This window comes from Rissa tridactyla, chromosome W (assembly GCF_028500815.1).
Source record: "Rissa tridactyla isolate bRisTri1 chromosome W, bRisTri1.patW.cur.20221130, whole genome shotgun sequence".
NCBI classification, from domain to species: Eukaryota; Metazoa; Chordata; class Aves; order Charadriiformes; family Laridae; genus Rissa; species Rissa tridactyla.
Window position 1 is genome coordinate 27,790,521 of NC_071496.1, and position 13,714 is coordinate 27,804,234.

General features: G+C 43.0%; 1 protein-coding gene across 1 annotated transcript in view; it reads right to left on the minus strand.

The window, feature by feature from the left end:
• LOC128901976 (junction-mediating and -regulatory protein-like) overlaps nucleotides 1-13,714 on the minus strand; it is a 117,655-nt gene that overhangs the window by 42,428 nt on the left and 61,513 nt on the right. The window lies entirely within an intron of this gene.

The following is a 13,714-nucleotide window of genomic DNA, read 5'->3' on the forward strand; positions in this document are numbered from 1 at the left end:
GTCCCTCCCCATCTTTCCTGTAGGCCCCCTTTAGGTACTGGAAGGCTGCTATAAGGTCACCCCAGAGCCTTCGCTTCTCCAGGCTGAACAACTTCAACTCTCTCAGCCTGTCCTCCTAGGAGAGGTGCTCCAGCCCTCTGAGCATCTTCATGGCCCTCCTCTGGACCCACTCCAACAGGTCCACATCCTTCTTATGTTGGGGGCTCCAGAAGTGGATGCAGTACTCCAGGTGGGGTCTCACGAGAGCAGAGCAGGGGGGCAGAATCATAGAATCACAGAATGGTTAGAGTTGGAAGGGACCTTAAAGATCATCTAGTTCCAACTCCCCTGCCATGGGCAGGGACACCTCCCATTAGACCAGGCTGCTCAAAGCCCCATCCAACCTGTCCTTGAACACCTCCAGGGATGGGGCATCCACAGCTTCTCCAGGCAACCTGTTCCAAAACTGTTTTGTTTTTCATTGGCATTTCTCGAACTTTCTGTTTGGCTTCACTTGCCGTTGTGTTGGCATCCCAGACAGCAAGGAACCAGGTTGAGGGTTTGTGCTGGTGGGACTGTGGTGGAGATCGGTTTTGGGGCATTCATTTGCAGACCACAGGGTGAATGGTCGAATCTGCAAGCAGAACCTCAGCTTATGCTCCAAACTGTGCCGTGGGCAGGGCTGAGGTGGCACCAGCCTGGAGGAAAACAGCTCATGGCAAAATGTTGTGTCTGTGTGGTTCCATACAATGCAAAAATGTGTCTCAAAACAGATGGTGAGACTGTTTTGCCCAAGTGTTTTAAACCACAGGGGGTATGAGGCTAGGTTTTTCTCTGCCTTGCTTAAAACTGTGATTTAAAAATATCATCAGTTTTCTGAGTCTGCAGCAGCAGATACTTTTCCTTCAACAGTGTTTTTCTCATATATCCTTATCACCCAGTACTCCTCCCAGTTTGTCTCTCTTTGGATCTTGACAGGCAACCTCTGCATGTTGTTGCACTCCCATCCCTCAGTTGGAGAGATGGCTCCAGGCTGGATAATAGGCATTAGCAATGATTTATTAGAAATATATCATTAGGAAAATGAGGTTACTGATGGATCGTTTTCAGATAGACTGTTGAAGCCTGTTTTTTATCTAGATTCAAGTATTACCTTTAAAACATTGGACGTATTTGAAAACCAGGGCACATCTGACTAAAGCAGGCTTTTCAAATTTATGGAGTTCTGCCTCCTGACTGGAAATGAGGACAGATATACTTTCTGCTTAATGGTATTTAATCTCCATGTAAAACTTCAGTAGGCATATTTATGTTGAAATTGGGGGAAAGGAGGCAGTACAAAAGGCACAAATTAGGAAAAAGATGATGGTCTTGAAGATTTGAGGTTCTGCGCAAAATAGATGTGTGTGCTGTAAGGAGTGGATGGCTTGAGTGAGGCATATTGTGGAAGGTGGAAGATAATATGAATATAATCTTTGATGCAGCATCTGGGATTAGTGATTACTGGATCTGTCAGTGTTAGCAGTATTTCTGATTTGCGATCGGGGGAGGAAAGCGAGCTGCAGGTCTGTCTGTCCAGCCCCTCTCTGGACTAATATCTGAGTATGAGATAATGGTCCTGTTGTCTGTGGTTATGGACTTTGAAAGAATATAATGCATTACTGTTTCTTTCATTAAATTGTTATTTTTGTGGAAGGTGCTACCTGATGGCACCTGTTGTCCATAGGAGAAGATGCACCATACACAGTCTAGCAAGTCACACCATTGGCATAGAAGTCCCCCGTCAGCTCTGTGCCAGCTTGGTTTGGTCTAGAGCTGGAGGATCAGACAAGTGGGAGGTTGTTTTGTCCTGGAACAGTCCATGTTGTTCATAAGCTACACTCATTAGTGCTGATAAATGGCTTGTGCTGGGGTAATGAAGGTATAGAAACTATCCGAGTCCGGCTCTCAGTTGCTGCTGCTGGACAGTGCGATTCTAGGTGGTTGATGGAAATAGCTCTGCGCCCCAGAAGACAGTTGATATGTATTAATCGAGTAATAGAGTGGATCATGTTAAATCACTGAGCAGGAAGAAGTGTTTTTTACATGTTACTTGCCATTTTGTGGCCTCTCTGTGCTCCAGCAGTGCTTGCTGTGATTCCAGGTTATTTTTCTGCTGTGGGATCACAAAGCAGTAAATGATATGATATCCCTTTTCTGTTACTGAGACAGTCACTAAACATCCTAATCTCACTTGCTGCACTGAAGAGCAGATTTACAGCTGTGTGGTGAGCATAAAACAAATGATTGGAGGACTCAAGGGCAGGGCAGACTCCTGCAGCAGACAAGCATACATGGTAGCAAAACTTGATTTTTTTTTATTTTTTGTGTGTTTTGAAATTGGCTGATGTGATTAATACCGTCTGATGTATGCCAAGCTGTTCAGCATAAACTCAGACATATTTCCCCTTCCCCCATCTCCCCTTCTCATCCTTCATTTGTTTCTGAATGGCTTCTTACATAAAGCAGTAACTGCAAAGAATTCACAGTAAAAATGTCCTCCATAAATTTATTTTATTTTATTTTATTTTTTTTATGTGTTTCCTTGCACATTCTCCTGATTGCAAACTTGGGCTTCATGTAGAATAAAGATCTTGGACCTGGGAAAAGTGGCAGTGTCCACAGTCCAGTATTGCCATGGCCTCTGTACCCATCCGCATCCCTGGTTCCCTGCGGGGCGGGTGGGGAGGACACGGGGAGTTGGTCCATGGATGTGCCAGGCAGAGGTTTATGCTGAGTCCAGTGTCTGTGGTTGGTCTGTCAGTCTGTTCCCGAAGTGAAAAAAGCTGTGTCTGAACCTTGGACCGAGGATGGAGTAAACCCCCTTTTTCTCCCCAATTTAAGGACAAGCGACACTTCTCAATGAGAGCTCAGTGAGCTCCTTAAATTAAACCCAGTGCCATACATTAGGAGTTTTTCTCCAACCTCTCAAAACTTACAGAGTTTTGTGAGCATGATTTAATGGGACATAAAATGCCTCTTACTCTGATATCCCATTGATCTAAATGAGAGACAAAACTGTAAGGTATCTGTTTCTTTTTGCTATTCACATTTTTTTTAAATAAATCCTACAAGCAGGTGCCAGCCTACATTTAACCGGAAAGAGCAGGATTTAGTGAGGAAAATGTAATTGTGTAACCTGCACCAATTATTTCACAGGTGTTGGCAAGTAGTGTTCTGTGCTTTACCAGTTGAGTGTTTCTTATCTAGCAAAGAGGGGATTGTGAGGGATCAGCTGGAGCTGGCTTAAATTTTATCATCAGAAGTGTTTTGAGATGTAGAAGGCCAGGTATTGCACTTTTGTATACTGCACAGTGCCTCTGATGGGCAGCGTTGCCTGGGGTCCACTGCAGAGGTGCCCTTGGCTGATGAGCACATGATAAACAGGGAGGAAAAAGTTTCCAAGACAGCCTTTATGTAATGATGAAAAACTGAAAGTGGACAAATTTCAATTTAAAATGAGGTGCTGGTCTTTAATCCTGTGGGTAACTAATCACTGACACCCACAGGAATGTATTGTGGTGGTCTCTCCATTGTATTTCATTAAAACATAAAAGTTTTCAAATATAGGGAGTGTTCCCTTGGGAAATCCAACTTACTGGACCGAGACTTGCTTATGGGCAGACCAGATACGGTGTGAGCTGAGCATTAGAAATAAATCCTGTGATTCTCCTAGATGATGTGAGGAGCTGCGAAGATTTTCCAGCCTACGTAAGAAATGGATTTGCTTTGGTGTCAATTTAGGTTGTAGAAAAGCTTGGCAAAAATCTCAGAATAACAGGTTTATTCCTAGAGCTTCTTGTCTCCTGTGTGCTGCTTAGCCTCAAGCTCCCCTGAGAACCTTCTTGAATTTATCTCATTAATTGCTAATACCCGAAGAGACCAGACCACGGTCTGAGCTGAGGACTACAGCTGCGCTAGAATCCAGTTCTGTCCCTGAGCATCCCCTTTTGGATAATTAGTGAGACTTGAATCCTGAATTTAGAAGTATTTTGGCCTGGGATCTGAATTTTGAAGGCCCTGTCTGGCAAGCACACAAATGCTTTCTTGTCTGAGGGGCAATAGCTGTGGGCAGAGGGGGATGAAGTGTCTTGTGTGGAGTTCGATAGCCTGTGCGCTGCTGGGGACTAGTCCCTGAGCCCCTCCTCGTTGCTCCTGCTGAGACCCGGGGTTGGTGCTGGCTTTTCTGTGCCATTACTCCGAGTTGCGCTTGAAACACTGAAGGCAGCAGAAATTTCACATCCTGTGTCTTTCCGCCTTACGCATGGTTTTAGCAACATGATTTAGTGATAGTTTATGTCAGTGTTAGGTTGATGGTTGGACTCTGTGATCTGAAAGGTGCCTTCCAACCTAGGCGATTCTATGATTCTACACTGTTACAGGAAAATGCAGCCCTGCAGGGTTGGAAAGGTGTTGTGCTTTGGGGTAGGGAGGGTGGAGCTGGAGGATGGGAGACCCGTCAGCCTCGCCTGCTTGCTGTCCCCAGGAGCCAGCAGGTCCCCACCTGCTGCAGGACGGTGAATCCTCCCTAAACTGCTGTCTCAAGTGTTTCTAGGAGCAAAACAGTCAAACCTCTGTGCCTCCACATGTAAATAAGGCTGAACCACAAACTCCCGATCAGTCATAGAATCATAGAATGGTTCAGGTTGGAAGGGACCTTAAAGATCATCGAGTTCCAACCCCACCGCCATGGGGCATCCACAACTTCTCTGGGCAACCTGTTCCAGTGTCCCACCACCCTCGCAGTGAAAAATTTCTTCCTAATATCTAATCTAAATCTCCCCTCTTTCAGTTTAAAACCGTTACCCCTCATTTGCTCCACTCCCTGATAAAGAGTCCCTCCCCAGCTTTCCTGTAGGCACCCTTTTAGGTACTGGAAGGCTGCTCTAAGGTCTCCCCGGAGCCTTCTCTTCTCCAGGCTGAACAACCCCAACTCTCTCAGCCTGTCTTCATAGGAGAGGTGAACCATTTATGTTAAAACTTTATGTGAGATGCTATATATGTATGATAATTCAAACCAACATCATCAATTTTAGGAAAGTTTCATCATTGTTTGTTAAAAATTTAAGAGTGGTTCAATTCTTAATGTTACAAATTGCCATCTAATATGTACTAGTAATTTGCTGCATCCTTGGTAGGAAAGATATGCATGTAAAAAAAGTCTCAGGCTGATCAACACCATGAAAGACAGACATAGAACTTTAAAGTGAGAATGTAATTATAGGAAAGAAACATTTTGCAGCTGGACAAATAAATAGATTATATTATTATATTTCCTGCTATGCCACAACTTCCTGCATTAACTCAAGCAAATAATTTAATCTCTCTGGCCCTAATTCAAGTAACAGCGTTTAAGGTCTTTGTTGTCTCATTCATAGTAAGTAAGTGAAGAACTTAAGCAGGAACTTAGCTTTCTTAATAGTTCTATGGCAGAAAAGTATCATCTGTAAACCCCCACGCAGGTTAAAAAAAAAATAAATATAACGGATTAAAACAGAAAGCCTCTGACAAGAACTATAAACACATATACTAAAAGGACAAACATTAATAGGAATACAGCCAAACATGGAATAAAGAACTGAGGGCCATCAAATCCAGCTTTCTACCACCATGGAATGCTTTCCGACAAACCTGCTTTCATAAACTGGGCTCTTAAAATAATTTCCATGTTGTTGTTCTTACTCTGCTTTTGTAAAAACAAAAACAAAACAAAAAGCTTCCACAAAACTCTCTGCTTGTTACTCCCGTTGGAAGTCTGTTCGAGATACTCTCTCCTGACTGTCAGAAAACTTCTTCCACATTTCCAATTGTCATGGTTGAACCCCAGCTGGCAACTAGGACCATGCAGCCATTCACTCACTCCCCACCCCCTCCCCCAAGTAGGATAGGGAGAAGAGGGAGAAAAAGGATAGGGAAGAAAAAAAAACCCAAACAACTTGAGATAAAGACAGTTTAATAGAACAGTAATGAAAGAGGAAAAAAAAAGATAATAATGGTAAAAAAAATATACAAAATAAAGTGATGCAACACAAATTGCAACCTGAGGATCGGTTGCCAAGCCCATCCCAAGCAGCGATCACGGATCCCTGCCCCCTGGCCAACCCCCATTTATGTACCGAGCATGACGCCTATGGTATAGAATATTCCTTTGGCCAGCTTGTCCTGTCTATGCTCCCTCTCAGCTTCTATGGGAAGCTGAAAGAGTCCTTGACTTACTGGAAACATTACTTAGCAACAACTAAAACAATATGTCTATCAACAGTATTCTCATACTAAATCCAAAACACAGCAGCTACTGTGAAGAAAAATCACTCTATCCCAACTGAAATCAGGACACCACTGTATTCACAATCAGATAATATCATTTGTTCTTGTGACAGTATTGAACAGCAACATGCGTTGCTCCTATTGACTAATATTTATTCCCTTTACTATATTTGTGGAGAACAATTTCGTATCATCTCAGCCTTCATTTTATTTGTTGAAACAACTTCAAATCCTCTTGTAAAATAGACCCCATTCCTGGCATCATTGTGGTAGCCCTCCTTGCAACTGCTCAATTAGAACTAATCTTTCTTGGGTGATCATAAACGCATGGAAGAAAGGTATAGAAGAAATCTCACAAGTCCATGTGCAGTGACACTAACATCTCTCCTTTTGCTGGAAATACCTGATTTGACAGACCGGAGAGCATCAGATGCTGTACCACCCTGTTGTATTGGTGGCTTAAACACGTTGCCTCCAAGTTATAAGACTATGGTCATTCTCATGTGCTGTCATTTACAAAGTAATTCATGGTAAAAAAAATTGTAATACTCTTCCCTAGCAATAGATATTAATAGCTATTACTAAGTTTTCTATTATCCAGTCTTTTAAATATTCTGTTATTCTTCAAATAGAATACAAAGTCATGTTTCAATCCACCTAATGTGATTCCTGACTGTTCTCTAATTTAAATACTCATTTTAATTCATCACTGTTGCTGTCTGAGAAATCTCAGAAGGGAGTAGAATTCAGAAAAAAGCTCATGTCTTTAAGTGTGAATACAGAAGCTCATCCTCAAAACCCACTGAAAATAATTTGAAATAATTTCTAAATGATTTCATGGGAAACTAGGAGAACTCTGACCACTGATAAAAGGCAGGCTCTCACTCATATCTACCAACTTGTGGAACAGAAGTATTCCTCCAACCGATTAAGTATCGGGAATCAATTATAGTGTCCTGGTTCCGGCAGGGATAGCGTTAATTCTCCCCAGGCTCTAGCAGGGACACAGGTATTCCATCCCCTGTGAGTCATGTCCAGTTGGAGTTGGCCGGGGGAGGGGGCAGGAAGTCACAGCTTGGGAGCTGGCTGGGGTGTCCCAGGTCTGGTTGGTGAGCGGTGGTACCATAATCGTGTTTGTACATTCCTCTATCCGTGGTATTGTTCATAGAATCACAGAATGATAGGGTGGGAAGGGACCTCTGGAGATCATCTAGTCCAACCCCCCTGCCAGAGCAGGGTCACCTAGAGCAGGTTGCACAGGAACAGCGTCCAGGCGGGTTTTGAATGTCTCCAGAGATGGAGACTCCACCACCTCTCTGGGCAGCCTGTGCCAGGGCTCTGCCACCCTCAAAGTAAAGAAGGTCCTCCTCATGTTTAGGTGGAACTTCCTATGCTCAAGATCGTGCCTGTTACCTCTTGTCCTGTCACTGGGCACCACTGAAAAGAGCCTGGCCCCATCCTCCTGACACCCACCCTTTAAGTATTTATAAGCATTGATAAGGTCCCCCCTCAGCCGTCTTTTTTCCAGACTGAAAAGACCCAAATCCTTCAGCCTTTCTTCATAAGAGAGGTGTTCCAGTCCCCTCATCATCTTGGTAGCCCTTTGCTGCGCCCTCTCCAGCAGCTCCCTGTCCCTCTTGAACTGGGGAGCCCAGAACTGGACACAGTACTCCAGGTGCGGCCTCACCAGGGCAGAGTAGAGGGGGAGGATGACCTCCCTCGACCTGCTGGCCACACTCTTCTTGATGCACCCCAGGATGCCATTGGCCTTCTTGGCCACAAGGGCACATTGCTGGCTCATGGTCATCCTGTTGTCCACCAGGACTCCCAGGTCTCTTTCCACCAAGCTGCTCTCCAGCAGGTCAGCCCCCAACCTGTACTGGTGCAGGGGGTTATTCCTCCCCAGGTGCAGCACCCTACACTTGCCCTTATTGAATTTCATAAGGTTCCTCTCTGCCCAACTCTCCAGCCTGTCCAGGTCTCTCTGTATGGCGGCACAGCCTTCTGGTGTGACAGCCACCCCTCCCAGCTTTGTGTCATCAGCAAACGTGCTGAGGGTGCACTCTATCCCCTCATCCAGGTCATTGATGAATATATTGAAGAGGACTGGACCCAGTACTGACCCCTGTGGGACACCACTTGTCACTGACCTCCAACTAGACTCTGTGCCCCTAATCACGACCCTCTGAGCTCTCTCTTTCAGCCAGTCATCTATCCACCTTACTGTCCATTCATCAAGCCCACTCTTCCTAAGCTTCCCTATGAGGGTGCTGTGGGAGACTGTGTCGAAAGCCTTGCTGAAGTCAAGGTAGACCACATCCACTGCCCTCCCCTCATCTATCCCTCCAGTCATGCCATCATAGAAGGCTAGCAGATTAGTCAGGCATGATTTCCCCTTGGTGAATCCATGTTGAGTACTCCTGATAGCTTTCTTTTCCTCCACATGCCTTGAGATGATGCCCAGAACGAGCTGTTCCATCATCTTTCCAGGGATGGAGGTGAGGCTGACCGGCCTGTAGTTCCCTGGCTCCTCCTTCTTGCCCTTTTTGAAGACTGGAGTGACATTGGCTTTCCTCCAGTCCTCAGGCACCTCGCCTGTTCTCCAGGACCTTTCAAAGATGATGGAGAGCATCCCAGCAATGACTTCCGCCAGCTCCCTCAGCACTCTCGGGTGCATCCCATCAGGACCCATGGACTTGTGAATATCTAAGTGATCTCTCACTTGATCCTCCTCAACCCAGGGGAAGTCTTCCTCTTTCCCCTGTTACTTTCCACAAGGCCTGGGACTCCTGAGGGCTGGGCTGAGCAGTAAAGACCAAAGCAAAGAAGGCATTCAGTAACTCCGCCTTCTCCGCATCCTCCGTCACCATGGCTCCTGTCTCATTCAACAGTGGACCCACAACTTCTCTAGTTTTCCTTTTGCCTCCAATATACTTGTAGAAGCCCTTCCTGTTGACCTTGACATCCCTTGCCAGGTTTAATTCCAAGGTGGCCTTGGCTTTCCTTGTTTCATCCCTGCTTACTCTGGCGGCATTCTTGTAATCCTCCCAAGGGGTCAGTCCCTTCTTCCACTTATTGTAGACTTCCTTCTTCCACTTGAGCTTTTTCAGAAGCTCCCTGCTCAACCATGCAGGTCTCCTGTGTCCCTTGCCTGATTTCTTGCTCTTTGGGATGGATGCACCGATCCTGAGCTTGGAGGAAGTGGTCTTTGAATACCAACCAGCTCTCTTAAGCCCCTTTGCCTTCCAGAGCCCTAGCCCACGGGATCTCTCCAAGCAGTTTCTTGAAGAGGTCAAAGTTAGCCCTCCTGAAGTCTGAGGTTGCAATTTTACTTCTTGTTGTTTTGTGTGTAGTACCCACGATCCTGAACTCTGTCTTCTCATGATCACTACAGCCAAGGCTGCCCCCAACCTTCATGTCCTCCACCAGTCCCTCTGTGTTTGTCAGTACCAGGTCCAGGAGTGCTCCTCTCCTTGTTGGCTCCTGCACCACCTGTGTCAAAAAGTTGTCATCAATGCACTGGAGGAGCCTCCTGGACTGTGCGTGCCTGGCTGTGGGGTCTTCCCAGCAGATATTGGGGTGACTGAGGTCCCCCATGAGAACCAAGGCCTGTGATTGCAAGGCTACCTTCAGCTGTCTGTAGAAGGCCTCATCAGCTTCCCCATCCTGATCAGGTGGCCTGTAATAAACACCCACAACAGTGTCCCTCATATTTGCCTGCCCCTTAATCCTTACCCATAAGCTCTCAACCCTCTCTTCATCCGCCCCTAGTGAGGGCTCGATGCATTCCAAATGCTCTCTCACATAGAGTGCAACTCCACCACCACGCCTCGCTGGTCTGTCTTTCCTGAAAAGGACATAGCCGTCCATGACAGCATTCCAGCCATGTGAGTTGTCCCACCACATCTCAGTAATTGCAATGAGATCGTGGCCCTGCAACCACACACAGATTTCCAGCTCTTCCTGCTTATTCCCCATGCTGCGTGCATTGGTGTATAAGCATTTCAGAGAGGGAGTTGTGTGTGTAGTTTTGACCCTTGAGATGTGGTGTGCCTTCTGGCTCTCAGAAATACTGGCACACTGGTCCACGAGCACTGAGCAACTACGCCTTGGCACCTCACCAGCAAGCCCAGTACTATCCCCACCCCCCTTCAAATCTTCTTGTTGTTGTTTTCTTGTTCTCTTTGCTGTTCTGTTAAAAACTGCCTTTGTCTCAACCCACGAGTTTTGCCTTTTTCTTCCGATTCTCCCCCCCCCCCATGGGGGAGTTTGAGAGCACAGCACGTGTTTCTTTGTTGCCATCTGAGGCTAAACCACAACATATAGTCAGGCTAAGATACTACAGGATACAATATTATAAAAAATGAGGTTAAGACAATCACTCACAATTAGTATCCTGGGCAATCAGAAAAATTTCAGACAGTAAAAGAAACATCTGTGCCAGGGTGGTGAGACACTGGAACAGGCTGCCCAGAGAAGTTGTGGATGCCCCAATCCCTGGAAGTCTTCAAAGACAGGTTGGATGGGGCTTGGAGCAGCCTGGTCTAGTGGGAGGTGTCCCTTCCCATGGCAGGGGGGTTGGAACTAGATGATCTTTAAGGTCCCTTCCACCCCAAACCATTCTGCGATCTTTCGGCCATGAAAAGGGTGTACCACTATTTGTAGAAACTTTTATTTTCCAAGACTAAGTGTTCAAAAATTCATAGACAACCTGCTAAACACCAAGAGTGTTCTCAGAGAGATCTGTTATTGTCTCTGAATTTTCATTCTTTCAGTCTATTAATTCTCAACTCAAACTCTTACTGATAAATTAGTTTCTTGAGCATTTTAATTTTTTTTAAAGGAATATCCTATTTTTATTTTCTATGCCTAGAAAAAAGTAGCTAAATGGTTTGCCTGAGAAGGTATTTCAGTTCTGATTTTCTAACACTGCAGTGAGTCAGTTTTAAGTGACCCTGAATACCTGAATTTTTTCTTTCTCTTGGCAAATGGGAACTAAATGTCAGTGATGCACAGAATCCTTCAAACAAACAAACAAAAAAGTATCTTCAAGTGCTGGGACTTGCCCTCTTCAATACTCTTTAAATTAGATTACCCAGTCATTCTCTGTGAAAAATAGTATAAAAATAAATTATGTTCTAATAATGTTATTTAAAAAAGAAAACCAACACACTTATGTGAGATTTTGATAACTATATTCAAAGTAGGTTTGCATTTTTAATGAGTAATTTTCTAATAATTTCTCACTGCATTATTAAAAGCGTAACTGACTACAAGTTTTGTCTATAGAACGCACCCCATTACTTCACTTGAGTTCCTTAAAACCTTCTGCTTTTTATTTTCTTTAAACACAATGACCATTTAAAATAGTTTTTATTTCAAAGTCTTTTTGAACTTTTGATTGAACTGGAGAATATTATACAAATATTTAATGTAAGGTTAAAAAAAAATAAAATTGTCATCTTTACTGCCAATTTTAGTTTGCCAGTTTGAACACTGAAAGTGAAGAAAGCAAAAGCATTCTTAATCTGTTATTAAAATTAATAATTCAGATATGTTTAAATAAATCTTCAAAGATTTCACAATGTTAGTTTCTTATTTAGCCTTTCCAAAAAGCTGTCACAGAAAGAAAAAGTTAAAAAAGAATAGGAAAGCTACCAAGGTGAAACATACTTTTCTGAAAAATATAATGTTGCATCTTTACCAGTCACTGTCCATTTCTTACAGAAGATTAATTTTCCAGAAATATCTATTCATGCCTTCTTGAATAGAATCCTTAATAAAATTCTTATTTTTGCTGATGTGTCCAACTCAGACAAGAGTAAAACAACAGTCATGAAATCCAAGATATGCTTATGTACTCAAAGACATTGGAAGCAAATATATATTTGATTCATGCTTAATGTACAGGAAAGTACTCTTAGAATTATGAAATTATGAAAAACATTCTTAAGAAACCTGAGCAGTACTTTGTTGGAATATGATTTTGTTTATGGAAACAAAATGTAAATTAAAAATTGTTTTTGAAGTGTATCTTTAGAACTGAACTATATGCTTCTAAAAAGAAAAAAGGAAAAACTAGTTACTGAATCTCATTCATGCAAGAAGGGACTTGTTGGAATTTAAGTCTCCAGTCACTTCCATTTGTCCAAACTATTTTACATATTTAGAGAATTACAAAGGATTCTCACTGAGATTTAATGTTTCTGTTTACTGTCATAAGGACAAGACTTGACAACCAATCCATGAAAGGATTCTGGTCTACCTCAAAAGGAAAGTTTTCATCATTTCCATCAAACAAAATTTAGAACAACAGATGGAACATAAGAGGCACAAATCAGGAAAGTATAAGAGCACAATATGTAATTTATGTCATTTCTTTTAATTTTTTAAAATACAGATAGCCATAGGACTAACATAAAAATAAAAAAAAAAAGATAACTAACCTAATTTTCTCTTCAATTCAGACTTCACAGATGTTGCTCAAATTCCAAGTATCTACATATGGCAAAGTTACAGCCCATATGCGGTCCCTCCTACTGTACCTGAATTGCTTAAAACCCTTATCACACTATACTTGCAATTACCCTCCTTCCACCTATGGAGGTGCATTAGTGATATATTAGAATCTCTAGTTTTCCTAGATAAATCAAAATATTAAAGTTTTCATTTTATTAAAATTTAGAAGACGCTATTGCTATTTAAGAGACACCATCATTGACATGGACAGCTTCTGCAAGCAGTTTTTGACATGTGACTGGAGTAGTCTTCAGATAACCTATACACAAAAAAAAGCAAATACATTTATTTGGTTTACTTTTTATAAGAGCTTGTCACAATGACAAATAAATTAAGTATTAAAAAGAGGACTCAAAGTTCGACTGCCAACTTCAGCAGTTTTATATTATTTTATCCACTAAACATCCATGAAAATTCAAAAGAATCAAATAGCAGCAGACCATCTACTTACCTAAGAACTACAGGTAATTCCAAGCAAATAACTTCACAATCAATATAATTCTTTAGTGAGACTTTGCATGCTACTTTCTAGCAAGGTTTATTGTACTTCACAAATATCTATTCCCTCCAAACAGGACTGAATCTCCCTGAAGTGTATGCATCCACCAGTACAGCTGGTTGGCAGACCAAGTATCTGCTGTACCAAACAGACGCACAGAGCAGAAGAGAGGCTGTAGCATGTCCAGCAGAGGCTTTAGTGGCTTTGGGAAATTTTGCTCCCAGACCTTCATAATGCTACAGATACTTGCTGATACAAGTAGAAGGTAGAGGAACAGGTGGTGCTAGGTCTCTGTAGGCCTGTCAGGAGCCAAGGGCAACATGATATCCAATATGGCTCCTTAAATTTTAATCCAAAAGATACATTAACACCAAAGACAGAGATAATCGCTAACAAACACAAAGAACAGTT